The sequence below is a fragment of the Miscanthus floridulus genome, chromosome 5, assembly GCF_019320115.1.
Source record: "Miscanthus floridulus cultivar M001 chromosome 5, ASM1932011v1, whole genome shotgun sequence".
Taxonomy (NCBI): Eukaryota; Viridiplantae; Streptophyta; class Magnoliopsida; order Poales; family Poaceae; genus Miscanthus; species Miscanthus floridulus.
Window position 1 is genome coordinate 129,512,226 of NC_089584.1, and position 21,773 is coordinate 129,533,998.

The 21,773-nt window shown below is 49.3% G+C and overlaps 1 pseudogene; it reads left to right on the forward strand.

The window, feature by feature from the left end:
• Positions 1–452: 452 nt before the first annotated feature.
• Positions 453–10,253, forward strand: LOC136455333 (cytochrome P450 81Q32-like; annotated as a pseudogene).
• Positions 10,254–21,773: the final 11,520 nt, after the last annotated feature.

The window sequence follows — 21,773 nt, forward strand, 5'->3', positions numbered from 1 at the left end:
CTTGCTCGCCCGACACCTTTTTGCTTAACTAGGATCTTTTATAAGGTGCTTGAGAACTTAGATAGAGGGGTGTAGTCTTGGCTAGATCGATAATTTTAATTCCGCATTTATTTTGGTTAGTCGGCGCGATTAATTTTAGAAAAGGACTATTCACCCGCCCTCTAGTCTGCCATCTCGACACTACAGGTCTGCGACTGATGGGACGGTGACCCCAGAGGTGACTCCGCTTCCCCGGTCCTAGACCTAGTTCCGGACCCTAGCGCCAAGTTGTCCGGCGTAGGTGGCGCCATGGAAGAGCAGCACCTAGACCCCACGCATAGACCTACCGCGGTCGTAGCTCGCCCCGGTGCTATGTGGGCGGTGGGGCACCGGAGGACGTGGTGACGGCGGCCTTCCACGTTAGCCGGTAGCCACTAGCAGAGGGCTCGTGGCTCTGCCTCCCGGCACCGGCAATGTCGTGGAGAGGCCAGACCTGGCCGCCACGCACCCTGGCGCGTCCGCAGCCGGTGCCGACGGCTGATGAGGCGGATGGGCGCCGGCGGAGGAGACTGCCGTGGTGGCGGGGCCGGCGTAGCCTCCCGACGTCCAGTGGCGGGGAGAAGGGCCCGACCGCCGGATCTGGGCACGGCTGGGCCGCGACGGCCGGCTCCGGCACACCCGGGGTGACAGTGGCCAGCACTAGTGGCGGCGCAGGCGGCTCGGGGTCCCGAGTGGCGGATCTCGCGGGGCCTCCAGCGGTGGGGAGGGGAGGGGAGGGGGAGGGGGAGGGGGGTGGCGGGCGTCGGCGCCAAGGACGGGGCCGACGCCACCGGCGGCGACGGGGACGGGGCCGACAGGGCGGGGCCGACAGGGCGGGGCCGCCTAGGGTTCGCCCTCAGGTTCCGCGGCTTCACCTCCATATGAGTAACTTTCAAGTTCCAATTCGCAGAAGAACGACCGAGCAGAACAGCTTAAGAGCTCATTTAGTCCTCGCTTCACTTCACCAGTTCACCACAGTCCACAAGCAACGATGAAAGATTTTACTATGTCGCCGGGGTCACCGTGGGGCTACTCGTCTTTCTCCATTATTGCCTCTTGATACGGCACAAGAAGCGGGGGCGCCCGCCAATGGAGCCGTGGTTCGCGGTTCCTTTCCTCGGCCACATCCCCATGCTCAAGGAGCCACTTCGGACCTCGTTCGCCAATCTCGCCGCACGCCACGGCCCGATCCTCCACCTGCGCCTCGCCAGCCGTGGTGCCGTCGTTATTAGCTCCGCCGACCTGGCGAAGGAGTGGCTTCTCCGGCGAGCGCGACGTCGTGCTCGCCAACCGCCCGCACCCTGCGTCGTTGCGGGAGCTCTCCTTCGACTATACCGTGCTCAGTGCTCACCGCGCCAACTACGGCGCGCACTGGCGCACCATGCGCCGCGTCGCCACCGTGCACCTCCTCTCGGCGCACCGCGTCAACATCATGTCCGACAACGTCATCGCGCGCGAGATGCGCTCGATGCTGCGTCGCCTGGTGCGCGCCACCACCGCTGCGGAGGGCGGCGCTGCAGCTGCCAGGATGGAGCTGAAGCGGAGGCTGTTTGACCTCTCGCACAGCGTTCTCATGGAGATCATGGCGCAGACCAGGAGCACCTACTCCGAGGACGCAGATATGTCGAAGGAGGCGCGTGAGATGAAGGACATCGTCGAGGAGATCTTCCCGCTCGTCGGCGTGTCCAACCTCTGGTACAACGTGCCCGTGCTGCGCTGGCTCGACGTGCACTGAGTGAAGAGGAAGCTTAAGGGTGCGGTGAACCGGAGAAACGCGTTCATCTGCAGGCTGATCGAAGCAGAGAGGCAGAGGGCACTGCAGCTGGAACGCAAGAACGGGGAAGGCGATGATAATGACTCCGACGAGAAGAAGAGCATGATCGGCCTAATGCTCTCGCTGCAGAAGACGGAGCCTGACGTCTACACTACACAGAAACTTTCATCGCGGCTCTAGTAGCCGTAGTCCCCGTATCCTTCTGCTATCTAATAGTCCATTACGATGCTTCTCTAATCATTCTCCTTATTTCTTCCTTAATATAGAATCTACTTGCCGCCGGAACAGAGACAACCTCGACAACCATAGAGTGTGCAATAGCGCTCCTGCTTAACCACCCAGATGCACTGAAAAAGGCGCAAGACGAGATTGACGCACAGATCGGAGACAGTTGTCTTCTTGAGAGGAACAACCTGCCCCATCTGCCTTACCTTAAATGCGTCATCAACGAGACTCTGCGCCTCTGCCCTGCCGCGCCGATGCGACTTCCACACGAGGCATCCACCGACTGCAAAATCTACGGGTACGTCGTCCCGTCTGGATCGATGATCCTTGTCAATGCTTATGCCATTCACAGGGATCCGGCGATATGGGAGGCCCCGGACGAGTTCAGGCCAGAGAGGTTCGAGCACGGCAGAGCTGAGGGGAAGTTCATGGTACCGTTTGGAATGGGGAGGCGCAAGTACCCCCGGAGAGAATCTCGCCATGCGAACCATGGGGCTTGCTCTCGGGGCACTGCTCCAGTGCTTTGACTGGAGCAGGGTTGAAGATGGAGAGGTTGACATGGCGGCGTGCTTTGTCTCCTTTATGTTTAAGGCTGTTGAGGATATATGTTTTGATGTACACTTTGATCACGGTTGTAAACTGCCTAAGGCAGTGAGCGCGGTGACCGCGCTCCACCACGCGCACGTCGTGCGCTGAGTGTAGAGAGGATCGGTTGCCTAAGGGGAAACCTCCCTGATTGTACTCCATATATACTCAATGGGATCAATACACAATGGTGTTGGCTCCTATTATTCTTCTCTACATGGCATCATCTGCGCGGGTTTCTTCCTGAACCGCTCCACCGTGCTCGCCGCGGCCACCTTCCACCTCCACTGCTTCCCCACGTCTCACGCCCGCCGCATTCCGCTGCCATGGACGTCAACCCGTTCTTCGACGCCGATGTCTTCGACGTCGACTCCTCCCACTCCTCCCTCGATGGCGAGTCCTACACCGGCGCTCAGCCCTGGGCTTTCGGGTTACCCGAATTTTGCGGGTCGGGTAATTCGGGTAATGGAAAACGCTACCCAAATTTAGCTCTACCCGAAATTTCGGGTACCTAATTTTTCGGGTTCGGGTTCAGGTATACCCGATATGCCCGAAAGCACTGTGAGGTAGCAAACTGCGCACAACTTTAGCAGCTACGGAGTATTTGCACAGAAATTCAGCAAAAATGTGCATAGAATGTAAGAAGCAATTTGCATAGAAATACAGAATAATATATATTGAGTCAGTTGATCTGACAAGTGACAACATATTCCAAACAGGCAAACACAAAGATACGGAATTACAAATACTCAAATAGAATCAGTCACATCTCTGATAGTTCAAATACTCAAATTGGGAACAAGGGAACAAGAGTCACAGTCACATCTCTGTTGCCGGTGAGGCGTCGCGCCGTAGCAAGCTGGTGCTGGACCTCTAGATCTGGAGCCTGTAGGTCTCGACGAAGAGGTGTTGAGCGCTCGCAGCTCGCAGACCAGTGAGGCGGTGAGGGCGTGGGGAGTCGAGGTTGAGCCGTCGACGCTGGAAGCTTTGACCTGGATTGGACGGCAGAGCCGCGCCGCCGCCCCGCTAGGTTTCGCGGAGTCGTGCGGTAGCAGAGGCTGGGACGCGGAGACGTAGTCGTGGGGGGGGGGGGGGCTGGGGTAGCGGATTGAGTGCGCTGGCCGCTGGGCTCTCCCTCTCCTCTTCTATTCAATGTTGGGTCGAATGAAGTCGACCGTGTAGATTCCTGCAGCTATCGGGTTATACGGGTAATTCGGGTACGGGACTTATTACTCGAACTACCCAAATTAAATTCGGGTATCTCAAGTTACTACCCAAAATTGTAATGGGTAATTCGGGTCTGGGTTCGGGTAGTTCGGGTTTGGGTAACGGGTATCGGGTAATATGCCCAGGGCTACCGGCGTTGCCACCGCCGCCGCCATCACAACTCCCCCTGCCACCGTTCTCGAGACGGTGAACATCAAATCTCATGTTCCCGTTGTTCTCGAGCTCACCGAGCCCAATTACACCGAGTGGTGCACCTTCTTTGACGCCTTCATCGGGAAGTTTGGCCTCGCCGATCACCTCACCTCGCCACCGACCCCGGCCCAACGGCGTGACCGCGAGTGGCAGATCGTGCTCCAGTGCATCCTCAGCTGGCTCTACAATTCTGTTGCCAAGGAGGTCCTCGCCATCGTCCGCGTGCCCAAGCCGACAGCCCACATCATCTGGCACGGCATCGAGGATCAATTCCGCGACAACGAGCTTCATGGCGCCGTGTACCTGGAGGCCGAGTTCCGCCAATCTCGTTCAGGGCGACATGGACAACGCCCCAGTACACCGGCCGCCTCAAGTAGCTCGTCGATGCCCTCCGCGACATTGGCCAACCCATTAGCGAGACAATCCAGGTGCTCAACCTTCTCCGCGGAATCAGCTCGAAGTATCGCCATATCATCCCGGTGATCACGGCGAAGCAGCCGACGCACAACTTTCTCTCTGACCGCTCCTACCTGCTCCTGGAGGAGCACTAAGATAAGGAGCATGCCAAGATGGCTGTTGACGGTAGTTAACAAACATTATAAACCGTCAATATAACACGCATAAAGGCATAAATATAATCACCAACGAAGGTCTAGAGGTTTAAACTAACAAATTCTATGAGTTTTGGTGAATCTGTATTTTCTGCAAGGTTTATCCAGAAAACCGTCAAGGTGGACGAAGATGTCAGATTTAATTGCGCTTATCCGCAGCGAAACGGACACCAGAAGACTCGAGAGGACTCCGCGCCGAGGCAGAGATGTAGAGGCTGCTAGGTGGGGCCGGTCGGCCCCACCTACAGGCGGACCGGCCCCTGGGGCCCACTATCAGCCTTCGCGTTGTTATGTCGGTTCTCCACCGCCTCCTAGGTTGCATCTACGCTGTCCTTTAAGTCGGTTTGATCCAAGGGCTCACGTTGTACGCTCCGGCCTATATATACCAGCCACTACCACCCTCTAGGCATAACCCCAGTCATCAAGTAATGTGAGAAGATAGAAACCCTAATCATCCTCAGAGCTCCACCATATTCTAGGGCATAGCTAGTTAGGCTAGGTCTAGAGGGAGGCAAGCAGGCTTCGATTGGATTCTTGATCTTGTCAAGTGCGTGGTTTGGTATAATCTTTGTACCCCTCTCTTTTATACCTCCATTATTTTTATATGTTGTTACAATTGTTATGACAATATTAGTATTCATCTTATTCATGTTCTTCGTTATAATGTTCAACGTCTACTTTGATTACATACTTAGTATAACTAGTTTATCATTATGTTTATGCATAAATTCGTATAGCGCTCACTCTAAAGTACACGGGATGGGTGGTCGACATTGTGTAAGCGTGGTGCTTATACGTTGTTTACCTACGGATACACCATATATTCTGGGTCATGTGGTAGATTGCGGATGTGACACTCCCATTGAGTCCTTTGTAGGCCACTCCCCGAATATAGGTGCAAGTAGGGTCCGGTTACGAAGGAAGAACAAGCTATGTTCTTAATCTTCCTTAATAATATCCCTTATGTGTAGATATAAAGATAACCTTACCAGGTGTAATTACACTAATCAATGTATGTTTTGACTTATAATTAAGAATGACTTAGGAATTATTCCTCTAATATTCTACCTGACCATGCTAATGTCATAGAAAGGAGTACTCTGAATGATTTATCATTATTGATGATCAATACTTATTATTTATATATATATATATATATATCTTATTCTATGACTTACCCCTGTTATAAGTAGAATATTGGTTATGGTTTACTTCTCTATTAATAGTATAAGTTATCAATACATGTCCATGCTAGACATTTCATGTGGTAAAAATATAAATAACGATACATGTAATACTCCAGGGTGAAGTTCTACAATGGTATAATTATATGTGCGCTTGCAGATCCTTTTCATTCATATATTTATATATTCTTCCTAGTCACATAAACTAATAAAGAATTACTTAGTATTATTCTAGTAATAATGCTATGTATTACTAACAAGCATCTCTGGCATCATCACTAGGGATGACAACCTAGTAAAGTAATGTTAGGAGATATAGGCTTATAATAGGTGGCTACTAAACAAGTGACAAGTTAATAAATATCAACAACGGCGGCACAGCTCGCTCTGCTTGCCACTAGTGGATCCAAGTCTGCCACATCTACTCCGGGCGATGGCACTTCTAGCTCTGGCTCGGGCGGCCAGACCACCGCAAACTCCAGCTCCGGCGGCCACACCTCCGCCCCCAAACTACCAGCGGTTGCCCACGGCGCGCGGCAACACAACGATGACAGGCGCGGTCGTGGCCACGGTCGTGGCCGCGGTGGTCAACACGGCGGTTCTAGCTCCCCACGACCGCCTGTGCACTGGACACCGGGCCTGAACCCATGGACCGAGATGGTGCAGGCCTGGCCCATGTCGTTCCGTGCGCCTAGCGCAGACGTCCTTGGTCCCCACCAGGGCACGTCACCACATCATGCTTACTTCGCTGGCCCAACCCCTCCTGCCGGCTTCTCCCCGCCTCCTCCCGTGGATCCCTGGAATCACCAGGCCCTCCTCGCCGCGCTGAATGCGGCCAACTCCACGGCGACTGCTCCTCAGACGGCTAAGTGGTGCCTTGACACCAGCGCATCTTTGCACATGTCCTCTAAAGCTGGTAATATCTCCCGCCCTACCCTCGTCCTCAATTCTCTACCCATCACTGTCGGCAATGGCGCCACATTGCCGGTCACCCATCGGGCATCATCCATAATTGCCACCACCATCGCCCCTCTTCTTCTCAAGAACGTTCTTGTGTCCCCATCTTTAGTTAAGAATCTTATTTCATTTCGTTCCTTAACACGCGATAACAATGTCTCCGTAGAGTTTGACCCTTTCGGTTCCAACCCGTACGGTGATCCTCCGATGTAATAGCTCTGGCGAGCTCTACCCTCTAGCGTATTCACTGCCGGAGGCTCTCGCTGCCACCGCCCCAAGTGTTGACCTTTGGCACTAGCGTCTGGGTCATCCCGGTCGTCACGCCCTCGACCAGTTGCTCCCAAGCCTCGAGTTCACCTCTACTGCCCAGCTGGATCGGACTTGCATGCCTTGTCAGCTCGGCAAGCACGTCAGGCTGCCATTTTCTTCTTCTACTTCAGTGTCTTATGTTCCTTTTCAAGTTGTCCACGCTGATGTCTGGACGTCACCTGTAACTAGTTTTTTAGGCTTCAAATACTATCTTGTTCTTATTGACGATTACACACACTATGTATGGACACTTCCATCGCGTGCCAAATCTGAAGTTCTTCAGTGTCTTTTACATTTCCATGCCTATGTGTTCACTCAATTTCAACTTCCTCTTATTGCTCTTCAAACCGATAATGGCAAAGAATTTGACAACCACGCCATAAGTAGTCATCTTGCTACCATGGCGTTGCATCCAGGCTCTCCTGTCCATACACCTCACCACAGAATGGAAAGGCCGAGCGCAACCTGAGTCTTTGAATGACTGCATCCACAGCCTCCTCATCCAGGCTGGCAAGTCGGCATCCTTTTGGGTCGAGGCATTGCCCACGGCTACGCACTTACTCAATCTCCGGCCGTGTCAGACCAGTGGCGTCACCACCCCGTTTGAGCTTTCGGCTGCCTGTGTTTCCCTAATCAGGCATCCACCACGCCGCATAAGCTTAGTGCTCACTCGACACTGTGCGTCTTGCTTGGCTATCCTACCGATCATCAAGGCTACAGGTGTCTCGACCTTCGCACACGACGGGTCATCACTTCCCGTCACGTCGTTTTCGACGAATCGCAGTTTCCCTTTCGATCCAGTCTCTCCAGTCTGCGCCGACAACAGCTGGACGAGCTACAGTAACTGAACCTGACTCTCCCAATCTCATTCAGTGCTCTGCTGTTTGACCGATGCCGTCTACATCCGGCACACCTCCGGTGGTCACCCACCCCCACTTCATCATCCACGCCAATGCCACCAGCCCACGCGACATCGCCGTTGCTTGCTGGTCCACCTTCATCTTCATCTTGTACGGCCACCGTCGCGCCAGCGCCGGCCATTGTTCCAGCTGCGCTGGCCGTGCCACATCCCATGATCACTCGCGTCCGCGCCGGTGTGCACAAGCCCAATCCTCGCTATGCACTTAACTCCACAACTCTGGCCACCTCACCCATACCCACTTTCGCGCGCGTCGCGCTAAAAGATCCTCACTGGCACGAGCAGGGGCGGATCCAGAATGGGGCTATGCCCCGGGCTGAGCTGCTGATTCACGTTCAAAATAGTCTGATCTTGCTTCCTAGGCCTCCTTTTGTCTAATTAAGATCATAGTTTTTAGGCTAAACACCACATATGTTAAAGGGGCTACATGGACTCGTCTCGGGCTGCAGCCCGGGCAGCCCAGGCCCTGGATCCGCCCCTGGGCATGAGGCCATGGCCCTTGAGTAAGACGTGTGCCAGCGCAATCGCACATGGCGGCTGGTTGATCGACCGCCGGGCGTCCATGTCGTGTCGGGCAAATGGGTGTTCAAACACAAGCTGAATCCAGATGGCACTCTAGAACGCTACAAGGCCAGGTGGGTGGTGAGCGGCTTCACCCAACGCACCAGCATTGATTGTGACCAGACCTTCACTCCGGTCGTGCTCACCATTGTAGCTTCGCGGTGCTAGACGACCAAGCGGTTGGATGTCTCCAACGCTTTTATACATAGCCATCTCAAGGAACATGTCCTGTGCCAGCAGCCCACGGGATTTGTCGACACCACTCATCCCGACGTGGTATGCCTCCTCGACAAGTCCCTTTATGGCCTGTGGCTGGCACCGCGTGCGTGGTTCAACCACTTCGCCGAGTTCGTCGTCAAGCTTGGCTTCCGCGCCAATCGCTCGGATTCGTCTCTCTTCGTCCTCCGTCGTAGGAATGACATCGCCTACCTCCTGATATACGTGGACAACATCGTGCTCATCGGCTCCAGCCCGGGCTTGTTACAGCATGTCGTCGATCGTCTGCGCGCCGAGTTCGCCGTCAAGGATCTGAGCGAGCTCCGCTTCTTCCTCGACATCGACGTCAAGCGTACCGTGGACGGCTTCTACCCCTCCCAAGAACGCTACGTGGAGGACATCCTGGAACGTGCCAGCATGATGACCTGCAAGCCTGTCTCCACCCCGGTCGAGTCCAAGGGCAAGCTTTCCGGCGATGAGGCCGCGCTGGATGACGCCTCGTCATACCGGAGCTTGGTGGGCACACTGATGTACCTCACCGTGACACGACCGGATCTTGCATTCGCCGTGCAGTAGGCTTGCTTGCAGATGCATGATCCACATGTGCCGCACATGACCATGCTCGAGTGGATCCTTCGCTACGTCCGTGGCACGACGTCACATAGGCTGCATCTGCACGCGTCCCCCGAGCTCGACGTCACGTCATACTCCAACGCTGACTGGGCTGGCTGCCCAGATACTCAGCACTCCACGTTGGGGTTCTGCATCTTCCTCGGCGCCTCACTGGTCTCGTGGTCGTCGAAACGACAGCCTACAGTCTCCTGCTCCAGCGCGGAGGCCAAGTACAGGGCTGTGGCGAACGCGGCGGCCGAGTGTATCTAGCTACGACAACTCCTCGGTGAACTCCACTGCCACCTCGCGAAGGCCACGGTCGCATACTGTGACAATGTCTCGGCGATGTATATGTCATCCAACCCCGTCCATCAGAAGCGAACCAAGCACATTGAGCTCGACATTCATTTTGTCTGCGAGCACGTGCAGCTTGGCGACCTCCGCGTTCTCTCGACGTTTCGACAGGCGAACAGTACGTGGACATTATGACAAAGGGGTTACCGACGACGATGTTTGAAGCTTTTTGGTCCAGTCTTTGCGTCACTCCGATCACACGCCAGACTGAGCGGGGGGGGGGGTCGGGGGGTTGAGGAAATATGTTTTGATGTACACTTTGACCATGGTTGTAAACTGCCACAGGCAGTGAGTGCAGTGACCGTGCTCCACCACGCGCACGTCGTGCGCTGAGTGTAGAGAGGATCGGTTGCCTAAGGGGCAACCTCCCTGATTGTACTCCATATATACTCAATGAGATCAATACACAATGGTGTTGGCTCCTATTATTCTTCTCTACAAAGGCTGTCCCCTTGGAAGCTCTCTGCAAGCCACGCGGGAACATGTATGTTGTTCTTGGGAAAGACTAGGTGGTAAACGACATCTGGAAACTTGTGATGCTTGTGTTTTGATGTATGAATTTCTATAAGATGTCATTCAAAATGAATTAGAAAATGAAAGTCTAGCTGAATCTGGCTGCATTAGGGATTACAGTTGGACCCATGGGTGTGGGTGCCCGCGCGCACCGCACCTGCTAGTGTGTGGATGTGGGTGCCAAGTCGCACCTGTAATTATCACTGGGTCGGGATGAGACAAACAACGGTTGGATGTGAGAATAAAATTACACCCACGGGTTTGTATCAGGCCTTGAAAATATAAGGACCGGAAGCTTTTAGGCTTCTAAGTTAGTTTTGATGATACAATTATTGTAGTAACTAATGTGTGTTTTGCAATTGCATTGCTGCGATATCACAGTAATAATAAAAATTGAATGAGAAATTATGGTTTTCATTCCCTTAGTGATGGAATTCATTTCGGTTTTCAAAAGATACGAGTGAAGGTTAAGGACATATTTGGAGACACTTAAAGATTATAGGTCTTTGTGTTTTCTTCTTTGGTTGTGCTATTAAGGGGTATGGATAGGTTGTTTGACATATGTGAATCTAGTGAGTAGACGTGATGTGTGAAACTAGCACTAGGTAGCTCAGATGAAGCCCAAGGATTAATGAAACTTGGCTTCCAAGCTTTCCTCGGTCTGTAACTTGCTTTCCAAGCCGGTGACATACCATGTTTGGGTTGGGCTTCATCTTTGATAGCTTTGGCCCACCCTGTTAGTATTGGGCCTTTCTCGGAATGGTGAGGTACCCTTTATCCAAAATACCGACACAATTGCACTTGCTCCCACACAAACTTGAGAACATATACTTTGGTGTCTACTCGTTGAAGCCAAACTCCTAGTAAATTTGTCATCCTAGTCGGTAATTTCAACTTCTAAATATATTTATTTAGAGCTAGAGTTGTTTGGTTTATTAAGTATTTGTACATTGACTAGACTATGAAAGCACCTTCATTTGTAAGGGACCATTTGATACAGTCATGTTGGTTGTCTAATTTTCACAACCAAATCATTCTACTGAAATAACTTCTTCAACGCAGGTGGGAATTTACATAGATCTTTGTTAGCTTCCTCGGTTTTTGTATCAGCACAGCCTTGCTTTCCATTGCTTGGCTTCAGATGAGCAGTCAATGAGTAACTGTCTTAAGAGGACATTCCATCGTGGAAAGCAACGCCATTTCTTATCTAACGAAGCTGCCAACAGCATAAGGCAACAAACATGCTATGCTGCTGCTGGGGAACTGCACTGATTTTGATTGTATGCGGCAAAACCATTCTGAGGGATTGGAACACTCAGAACTGCCCAAAACTCTGCAGCCTTCGTGCATCACAACAGCAGATGTTCCTGTTAGTTAGTTGATCTCCACCGATAGGCCCAACGGTCTATTGGGCCCCTGGATCAGTGTCTTGATCGGGGCGCCCAACCCTAATATGGTTGGTGGACCCCTGTCGCACATCACTATAAAACGAGAGGTGGGGATTAAGGCTCGGACTACGAGGTTGACTAGAGCCGTCGTGATTCACCAACAGTTAAACCTAATCCGATCTAAAGTGGGTGCTGCCAACGACGGGAAGCCGCCACCAACCTCACCGTCGCATCTGCATCGCCACTGGACCTCGCCACCTCTACGCTGGACTCCACCGCGCCGAGCTCCCTCAACACCGGCGTCCATGCGGTTGCGGCGCAACTGCGCAAGAGCGAAGTAGAGGAACCCTAAGTAAGATGTTTAAACCCGCTAGATTTACACCTAGAGCTTAGAATTTTCTAACAATGGTATCAGAGCCAAGGTTACTAGTGTGTAGATCTAGTATAGGGTAAAGCATTGAAAAGAAATCAAAGAAAGAACAAGGGTTCGATCCGTTTCGGATTGAAACCCTAACCCTAACCCTAACCGGGTAAAAGAAAATTGAAAACAGACCGAGGATGGTGGACGTCACTGAACTCCCGGTCACCACCGCCACCGCGCGGAGAAAGGTGCCGCACCGACGTCTTCGCCGGCGCGTGGCAAGAAAAGAACAGACCTCCTTTCGGATCTGAGCAGACAGAAGGGGTTCCCTAACCCTAACCCTAACTGGGTGAAGGAAAGAACAAAATAAGAGGGATTCGGCCGAACAAAGGAAGAGGGATTCGGCCTAGAAGAGAATCAAAGTCGAACCCTAATCCACAAGCACTCACTGGGGAAGAAGAATAGTGACTTCAGTGAGTCAAACCCTAACCCTAACCTGATGAGGACATCACTCCTTTGGATGTACCAGCTGATCCTCCAACCGTCATGCAAGGTCCAATGACCCGGGCTCGAATGCGTCAACTCAATTTACAGGTGAGCTCGTTCTTAAGCGATCCTTTTCATACTTTTGAGAATAGACTACTACCTAATAATGTTATCTTGCTTAGGAACATTGGAGAGGGTCAAGAGGGACTAAGAGGACGTGGAGGAGGTGATGATGACCAGCAAGGACGTCCAACACAAGCCGGAGGCCCAGTACAACACGAATTCGAGTCTGCCTCGGCCTCTAGGACCAGTCTGCCTTAAACTGGTCGCCTAGGACGCATCCGGACTCCGTTTTCGATGATCCATATATGGATGGAAAGCTAATTTGATAAGGAAGCCAATACAAGTGGTTTCACGTCAAAATCTGTTCGGAATCAACGGGAATCGTTGAAACAAGTCAGCATCCAGAATCTGCCAGGGTGCTGCGACACCGTCTTTTGGTCCGTTGGACCATGTATCGACTTTGGGCCCATTAGGGGCGCGTCCAGGGGTTTTGCACAACCCTAGAGTCTTCATAAACAGCCGCCGCCCCTCCATTAGGGTTTGGGTTTTGCTTAGATTATTCTGTCAAGAAATAGTTTCGCCGTTCTTCGGTTTGTGAGACCCCAACTCGTGAGATTAATCATACATTTGCAATTTGGTTGCGATCTTTCTTGTTCTTGCTTGTGTTCTTCATTGCGCAGGCAGAGATTAGCCTTCTTGGTGAGGTCAACTTGGTCCGTGACTCGGTTGATAACCAGAGGAGCTGTGGTGCTAAGATTGCAGGGTTCGATCTTTCGATCTGAAGCCGGATCGGTGTGTCATTCTCCGCCACAACGATAATTACCATCACCTGACGGAAGATCGGGATCCCCGTCTCCATTAAGTGGTATCAGAGCTATGGTATACCATCAGGTTCACTTGTTATTCCCTAGTTTGAGTGTTTCGTATTCGTCCCATAGTCCAGTGCCATACTCGTTTTTCCTATCCTAGAACCTTCCGCGCCATAGCCTTTGCATATTTCAGTTTTAGAGTCCGTCGTGTTGAGTTTGTGTCCTGGTCGAGGTCTTGTTGCTGGTTAGGTCATGTTAGAGTCCAGTTCATGTGTTTCCCCCCATCGTTTCCATCAAATCTTGGCTGTTGTGACCAATTTTGCACACATTGTTCCCGTTTTGTCCTCTAATTCGGAGCCAATTCTTAAAACTGGTCTAGTTTTCGCATACGAACTCCGTTTTCGACGTTCCATATATGCAAATTGATCAAAAAAAATTTTAGATCCGTCCATCCCCCGCTCTATCGGGGTTTGGAATTTTTAGATTGGCCAAAAAGTGGTCACAAGATCCTCGTTTCGTGGTCACAAGGTTTTTGTCAATTTTCATCTAGTTTTCTGAAAATTCCACAGGCCACGTCTTATACTTGTTTGAGCTCATATTTTCTGTGGTTACTGCTTTTGTGCTCCTAAGTAAAGGAAAAATATCAATAAAATAAAATTAAAAAGTTGAAATTTCCCAAAAAAACAACGACAGCCTAAAAATAGAAAAAAAAGAGAGGGGCAAACGAGGAACAATATCTAGAGGAGCACATAGAGAAGCCCAAAGTGAGCTGTGTTTGCGTGTGCTGTCTGGTTCCTTGTTTGTGTTGCTGTTTCCATCTACCATACTTGTTTTTCTCATACCTATCACCTTGCTATCCACCATACTTTTGTCACAACCTGGTACTTGCAACACTTTAGACCAGCAACGAGAACAAGTACTTTGGACTATAATTCAGCATTACTTTCTGTTACTGACTTGTGTGCCAAATATACATATTACTCTTTGTTTGCCTTCTAAGCTCCACAAATTCTTCAGATCAGTACAGACAAAGGGTCTTGCAATCTCGGTACCACTACCTCACAGGTATCACGAACCAGCCGCCGGTTGTACCGCCCACTGCTTGCGTTGGTAAGAATTTAGTAAGAGCTTGGTAAGACGCTTCCACTTGCTGTGAAAAGTGACACCACTACAACCACGTAGTCATTTGGTAGGGATAACTTTCACCTGTTTGTTCCTGTTTTTATGTTTTCAATGGCAGGAGGTGAACAGACTACAGATAACAATCCTAAGGGTTTTAGCGAGTGTGTCAGCCAAGAGCAACTACAGGCTGTTGTAGAGGATGCCCAAAAAAGGATGAATGAGGCCGTCAGGAAGGCCATCACTGACGCACTCATTGAACTCAACATTGGCAATAGCATGGAGAGATTGGACAAGCGAATTTCCACGCTAACCGACAAGGTTACTGAGTTGGAAACCTTCGTGGCGGGCAACAACGACATTTCCGGCAGCAACACCGATGGTCAAGACACGGTGCATGATGCCGCTGGAAACATAGGTCGAGTAGCTATCCGATAAGAGAGATTACGGCAACGTCTATGCCGCAACACGACAGGTATGGGTGGTGCCACCACCACCACCGTCAAGGTAATAATCACCGTGTGCCCGATGATCCTTATGCTAAGATTAAGTTCACAATACCATCTTTTTTGGGTCATTATGATGCTAAGGGATATCTTGATTGGGAGATGACAGTAGAACAAAAGTTTAGTGCCCACCTTGTACCTGAGCAGCATAGAGTTAGACAAGCTACTAGTGAGTTTAAGGATTTTGCCATTATTTGGTGGAATGGGCTAGCTGCACAGGATGCTTTACCTGGTACATGGGAAGAACTTAAGGTAGCTATGCGTGATCGTTTTGTTCCTCCTTCTTATCATAGAGACTTGCGTAAGAAATTGATGCGTTTAGAACAAGGAGATAAATCTGTATAGGATTACTATGGTGAGCTCCAAAAGGGATTGATGCGTTGTAGTGTTGTAGAGGGAAACGAAGATGCCATTTGTCGTTTTTATTCTGGTTTGAGGCGTGACATTCAGGACATTGTTGATTATAAAGAATTTAACACTGTCAACCAGTTGTTTCAGTTTGCTATGCTTGCAGAAAAGGAATTGCAGGGGCGTGAACAGCAGGGCAAGAGCAAGGTCAACACCAGCACATACACGCCACGCTCGGCACCATCTTCGGGGCTGACCAAGCCAACCACTTTTCGGACGCCTCCACCAGCGAGCAAGCGACCAACAGCCTCTGGAGTTTCCGCTACACCTAAGACACCTCCCGCACGACCTTCAGATTCAGGTAAAAATTCTTTGCAGGTGCCTACCAAGAGTTCCTCATCCGTTGCATCGATGGGATGCACTTCGGGTATTCAGTGCCACCGCTGCCATGGCATTGGCCATGTGTAGAAGGACTGCCCAAGTCAGCGGGCATATATTGCTATAGAAGATGGTTACATCAGCACCTCTGACATTGAGGATGAAGAAGACCAAGATGCAGATGAGGAGGACGGTGAAGTCCTTGGTGATGAGGCCACGGCGTCCTATAGGAGCATTATTGTACAGCGGGTGCTCAGCTCACAAGTCCAGCAGCCTGAGAAGCTACAACGCCATAACTTGTTCCAGATTTTCTTCGTCATCAGCGACCGTCGAGCACGTGTCATTATTGATGGAGGTAGCTGCAACAATTTGGTGAGTTCTGATTTGGTCAAGAAGCTTAGCTTGACCACACAACCACACCCACGTCCATATCATATTCAGTGGCTAAATGATTCTGGTAAAGCAAAGGTAACACAAACTTGCAGAGTTTCATTTTCCATTGGTTCTTATGCTGATTCTGTTGATTGTGATGTGGTACCTATGCAAGCTTGTTCACTTTTATTGGGTCATCCTTGGGAACATGATAATGATGCTACACACCATGGCAGAAGTAATAAATACACTTTTGTGCATAAAGGAAAGAAAATTACTTTGGTACCTTTGACCCCTGCTCAAATTGTACAAGCTGATAGAGAACGCGCTGCTAGTTTGAATGATGTTCAATCTGAAAATCAGCAAGTTGCTAATTCTATTTTCCCACCTAAAAAGGATAAGTCTACATCTATTTCTAAGGCTGAGGGGATTAAATTGAAGGGTGGTGTTATGCTTGCAACAAAATGTGACTTTGCTGAAATTTCTGTTGATGATATTTGCTATGCTTTGGTATGCAAACGAGCTATGTTTTCACTTGATGATATTGTTAGCTCGGTACCTCCTGCTATCACTAACCTTTTGCAGGAGTATGAGGACATTTTTCCAGCTGAGATACCCCCGGGGCTGCCACCTATGAGAGGGATAGAGCATCAAATCGAATTGATTCCGGGAGCGACCTTGCCCAACCGAGATGCATATCGAACCAATCCTGAGGAGACTAAGGAAATTCAGCAGCAAGTCCAAGACCTTTTGGACCGCGGGTATGTACGTGAAAGCCTTAGTCCTTGTGCCGTTCCTGTACTTTTGGTTCCTAAGAAAGATGGAAGTTGGCGTATGTGTGTTGATTGTAGAGCCATCAATAATATTACTATTCGATATCGTCATCCTATTCCTAGGCTAGACGACATGCTTGATGAGTTGTGTGGTTCTATAATTTTCACTAAGATTGACTTGCGAAGTGGCTACCACCAGATTAGAATGAAACTTGGAGATGAATGGAAAACTGCATTTAAAACCAAATTCGGGTTGTATGAGTGGTTAGTTATGCCTTTTGGTTTGACAAATGCACCTAGCACTTTCATGCGCTTAATGAATGAGGTTTTAAGAGTTTTTATTGGTCATTTTGTGGTAGTTTACTTTGATGATATATTGATTTACAGCAAGTCTTTTGATGAACATATGGATCACTTACGTGCTGTTTTTAATGCCTTACGTGATGCACGTTTATTTGGTAACCTTGAGAAGTGCATCTTTTGTACGGATCGAGTTTCTTTTCTTGGCTATGTTGTAACTCCACAGGGAATTGAGGTGGATGAGATGAAAATTGAAGCCATAAAGAGCTGGCCGGTTCCCCAAACCGTCACACAGGTGAGGAGTTTTCTTGGTCTTGCAGGATTCTACCGCCGCTTCGTTAAAGTTTTCAGCACCATTGCTGCCCCATTGCATGAGTTGACGAAGAAAGGAGTGGTGTTTCATTGGGGAGAGGCACATGAGGAGTCCTTTGACACTTTAAAGGACAAGCTTACACATGCACCATTGCTGCAACTTCCAAATTTTGGTAAGACTTTTGAGCTAGAATGTGATGCTAGTGGACTTGGCATTGGTGGTGTTTTGATGCAAGATGGTAAACCTGTTGCTTACTTTAGTGAAAAATTACATGGTCCTATTCTTAATTATTCCACGTATGATAAAGAATTGTATGCACTTGTCCGTTCTTTAGAGACATGGCGTCATTATTTGTGGCCTAAAGAATTTATTATTCATTCTGATCATGAATCGCTTAAGTATCTTCGCTCTCAAAATAATCTGAATCGTAGGCATGCTAAATGGGTTGAATTTATTGAGTCTTTTCCTTATATTATCAAACATAAGAAAGGAAAGGATAATGTGATTGCTGATGCTTTGTCTAGAAGATACACATTGTTGTCTCAACTTGATTGCCGGATTTTTGGTCTTCAATCCATTAAAGAACAATATGTGCTTGATCCTGATTTTAAGGATGTGTTGCTTAATTGTAGAGAGGGACGCACATGGAATAAGTTTATGATCAGCGATGGGTTTTTGTTTAGAGCTAACCGCCTATGCATTCCAGTTGGTTCCGTTCGTCTTTTGTTGTTGCAGGAGGCACATGGAGGCGGATTGATGGGACATTTTGGTTCCAAGAAGACAGAGGAGGTGCTGTCCACACACCTCTTTTGGCCTAGGATGAGGCATGATGTGGAGCGGTACGTGGCTCGGTGTGCCACATGTCAAAAAGCTAAGTCGCGTTTGAACCCACATGGTTTGTATATGCCTCTTTCTGTTCCTTCTACTCCTTGGGCAGATATATCTATGGATTTTGTGTTGGGATTGCCAAGGACTAAGAGGGGGAGGGATAGTATTTTTGTGGTGGTTGATCGTTTTTCTAAGATGGCACATTTTATTCCTTGTCATAAGAGCGACGATGCTGTTCATATTGCTGACCTTTTCTTTCAAGAAATTGTTCGCTTGCATGGTATGCCTTCTACTATTGTTTCAGATCGTGATGCAAAATTCTTGAGTCATTTTTGGCGCACATTGTGGAATAAATTGGGGACCAAGCTGCTATTTTCTACAACATGTCATCCCCAAACTGATGGGCAAACTGAGGTTGTGAATCGAACATTGTCCACCATGTTGAGAGCCATTTTGAAGCGCAATTTGAAGATGTGGGAAGAGTGTTTGCCGCATGTGGAGTTTGCATATAACAGGGCGGAACATTCCACCACCAAGGTAAGTCCTTTTTAGGTAGTGTATGGTTTTAACCCCCGTGCTCCTATTGATCTTTTGCCTTTACCTACCACTGAGAGAATACATAGTGATGCTAGAGAGCGTGCTGATTTTATTCGTAAGTTGCATGAAACAACTAAAGCAAATATTGAAAGCATGAATGAAAAGTATAGAATTGCTGGTAGTAAAGGTAGAAAAGAGATTAAACTTGAACCGGGTGATTTGGTTTGGTTACATTTAAGAAAAGATAGATTTCCTGAGCTACGTAAGTCTAAATTAATGCCAAGAGCAGCTGGTCCTTATAAGATTATTGAGAAAATAAATGATAATGCATACAAACTTGAGTTGCCACCCGAGTTCGGGGTTAGTCCCACATTTAACATTGCAGATTTGAAACCTTATTTGGGAGAAGAAGATGAGCTTGAGTCGAGGACGACTCCAATTCAAGAGGGGGAGGATGATGAGGACATCACTCCTTTGGATGTACCAGCTGATCCTCCAACCGTCATGCAAGGTCCAATGACCCGGGCTCGAATGCGTCAACTCAATTTACAGGTGAGCTCGTTCTTAAGCGATCCTTTTTATACTTTTGAGAATAGACTACTACCTAATGATGTTATCTTGCTTAGGAACATTGGAGAGGGTCAAGAGGGACTAAGAGGACGTGGAGGAGGCGATGATGACCAGCAAGGACGTCCAACACAAGCCGGAGGCCCAGTCCAACACGAATTCGAGTCTGCCTCGGCCTCTAGGACCAGTCTGCCTTAAACTGGTCGCCCAGGATGCATCCGGACTCCGTTTTCGATGATCCACATATGGATGGAAAGCTAATTTGATAAGGAAGCCAATACAAGTGGTTTCACATCAAAATCTGTTCGGAATCAACGGGAATCGTCAAAACAAGTTAGCATCTAGAATCTGCCAGGGTGCTGCGACACCGTCTTTTGGTCCGTTGGACCATGTATCGACTTTGGGCCCATTAGGGGCGCATCCAGGGGTCTTGCACAACCCTAGAGTCTTCATAGACAGCCGCCGCCCCTCCATTAGGGTTTGGGTTTTGCTTAGATTATTCTGTCAAGAAACAGTTTCGCCGTTCTTCGGTTTGTGAGACCCCAACTCGTGAGATTAATCATACATTTGCAATTTGGTTGCGATCTTTCTTGTTCTTGCTTGTGTTCTTCGTTGCGCAGGCAGGGATTAGCCTTCTTGGCGAGATCAACCTGGTCCGTGACTCGGTTGATAACCAGAGGAGCTGTGGTGCTAAGATTGCAGGGTTCGATCTTTTGATCTGAAGCTGAATCGGTGTGTCATTCTCCGCCACAACGATAGTTACCATCACCTGACGGAAGATCAGGATCCCCGTCTCCATTATAACCCCAACCCCAAATCGGTTCAACTCCAAAAGGAAAAGAAAGAAGATCCAAAAGAGAAGAAGGGGAAGAGGGGAAGGGGCTTATCTCACCGATCTCGAATCAAAATCGAGAGAAAAAACCGAATCGAGTTCAACCGAACCCTAACCCTAACTCGCGATGAGGAAGGGGAGGAGAGCGATTCGGTACAAATAGAAAAGAAAAGAAATCAAATGAAAGAGATGAACTGAATCGAACGAATCGAATCGGGAAAAGAAACCCTAACCCTAGATCTCCAAATCGGTTGAATCCGAGAAGAACAAACAAGATCCAAATCGGAGAAGAAGGGGAAAAAGGGGAAGGGACCTACCTCGCCTTGCGTTGGGCTGACCCTTCGCCTGCGCGAGAGAAGAAGGCCGAGCTGGGGGAGCTATTTCACCCGGGCTCGACCAAGAGGGCGCCGCGGCCAGGCCGCTCGACAGCGGCGCGCTCACCCGCTGGGGAGCGCGCACGCCGGCGAGGGGGCTGGCGACGGAGCCATGGCTGCTCGCTCCACCGCTTCCCTCGCTCGATTGCTACTCGCTACGCTGAGGAGAGAGGTGAAGAGAAAGAAAGGGCAGGAAGAGAATGATGCTAGGGTTTCAGCGGAGGCACTGAGGTCGCCGTTTTGATCCGCCGAAACGCGTGTGTGGCCGTCCGATCTGCATCAACGGCGCAGATCAACCGGGCCAGAATCAGGCCTAGACGGGCGCGAGCGGGAGGCCACTTTGCCGGCCCAGGCCCAAGTTGCAGCCTGGGTGTGGGCAGCGCGTGTGCGTGGGCTACTATGGCAGGCCGGGCCACGCACTGTTGCTGCTGGGCCAGTACTGTAGCTGCAGGCCGGGCTATAATGAACAGTAAATAGGGTTCTGAGTTTGTTTAATTTTTAGAAGCACATTTCGATAAATCTAGTTTAATATCTCTGTTAAAATTTGAACCAACGGGATAAATTTTTAGAGAATATTTGAGAAAAATTTAATGCTTCTGAAAAATAGATAATGAATTTTTCATGTTTCTGCTGCTAAAGAAATAGTTTATTCTCTAGTTAGTTTGAACCAACGTGATATTTAATTGGAGAAAAAGGGATTTTGACATGATTATGATGTTGTTATTTTCTAACCATCGTTGTTAATAACAATATCGTAATCAACCAATGTGATATTTAATTGGAGAAAAAAGATTTTGACGTGATTATGATGTTGTTATTTTCTGACCAACATTGTTAATAACAATATCGTAATTTTAATGATTTTATGCATTAATTCTATTTTTGCCCAACGGTGATGTAGAATTAGTGTATAAGAATAGATGTATGTTTGAATTTTGACCAACGTTGAAATCAAGGCATGCAATTGTTGTTATTTTTTATGTTAAGAAAAAGATTGACCTAGCCTTCATCTTGGCTGAGGTGGACTGGGTAGTCACCTCACCGTGTCCCACTGATCCTATGACACCGGTGAGGGAGACAAACAAGGCTAATGCCGCTTAGGCAACTAAAGAGAGGGATTGAATCACAAAAGATGTTCTATGACCTTGAGCATAGTAAGTGG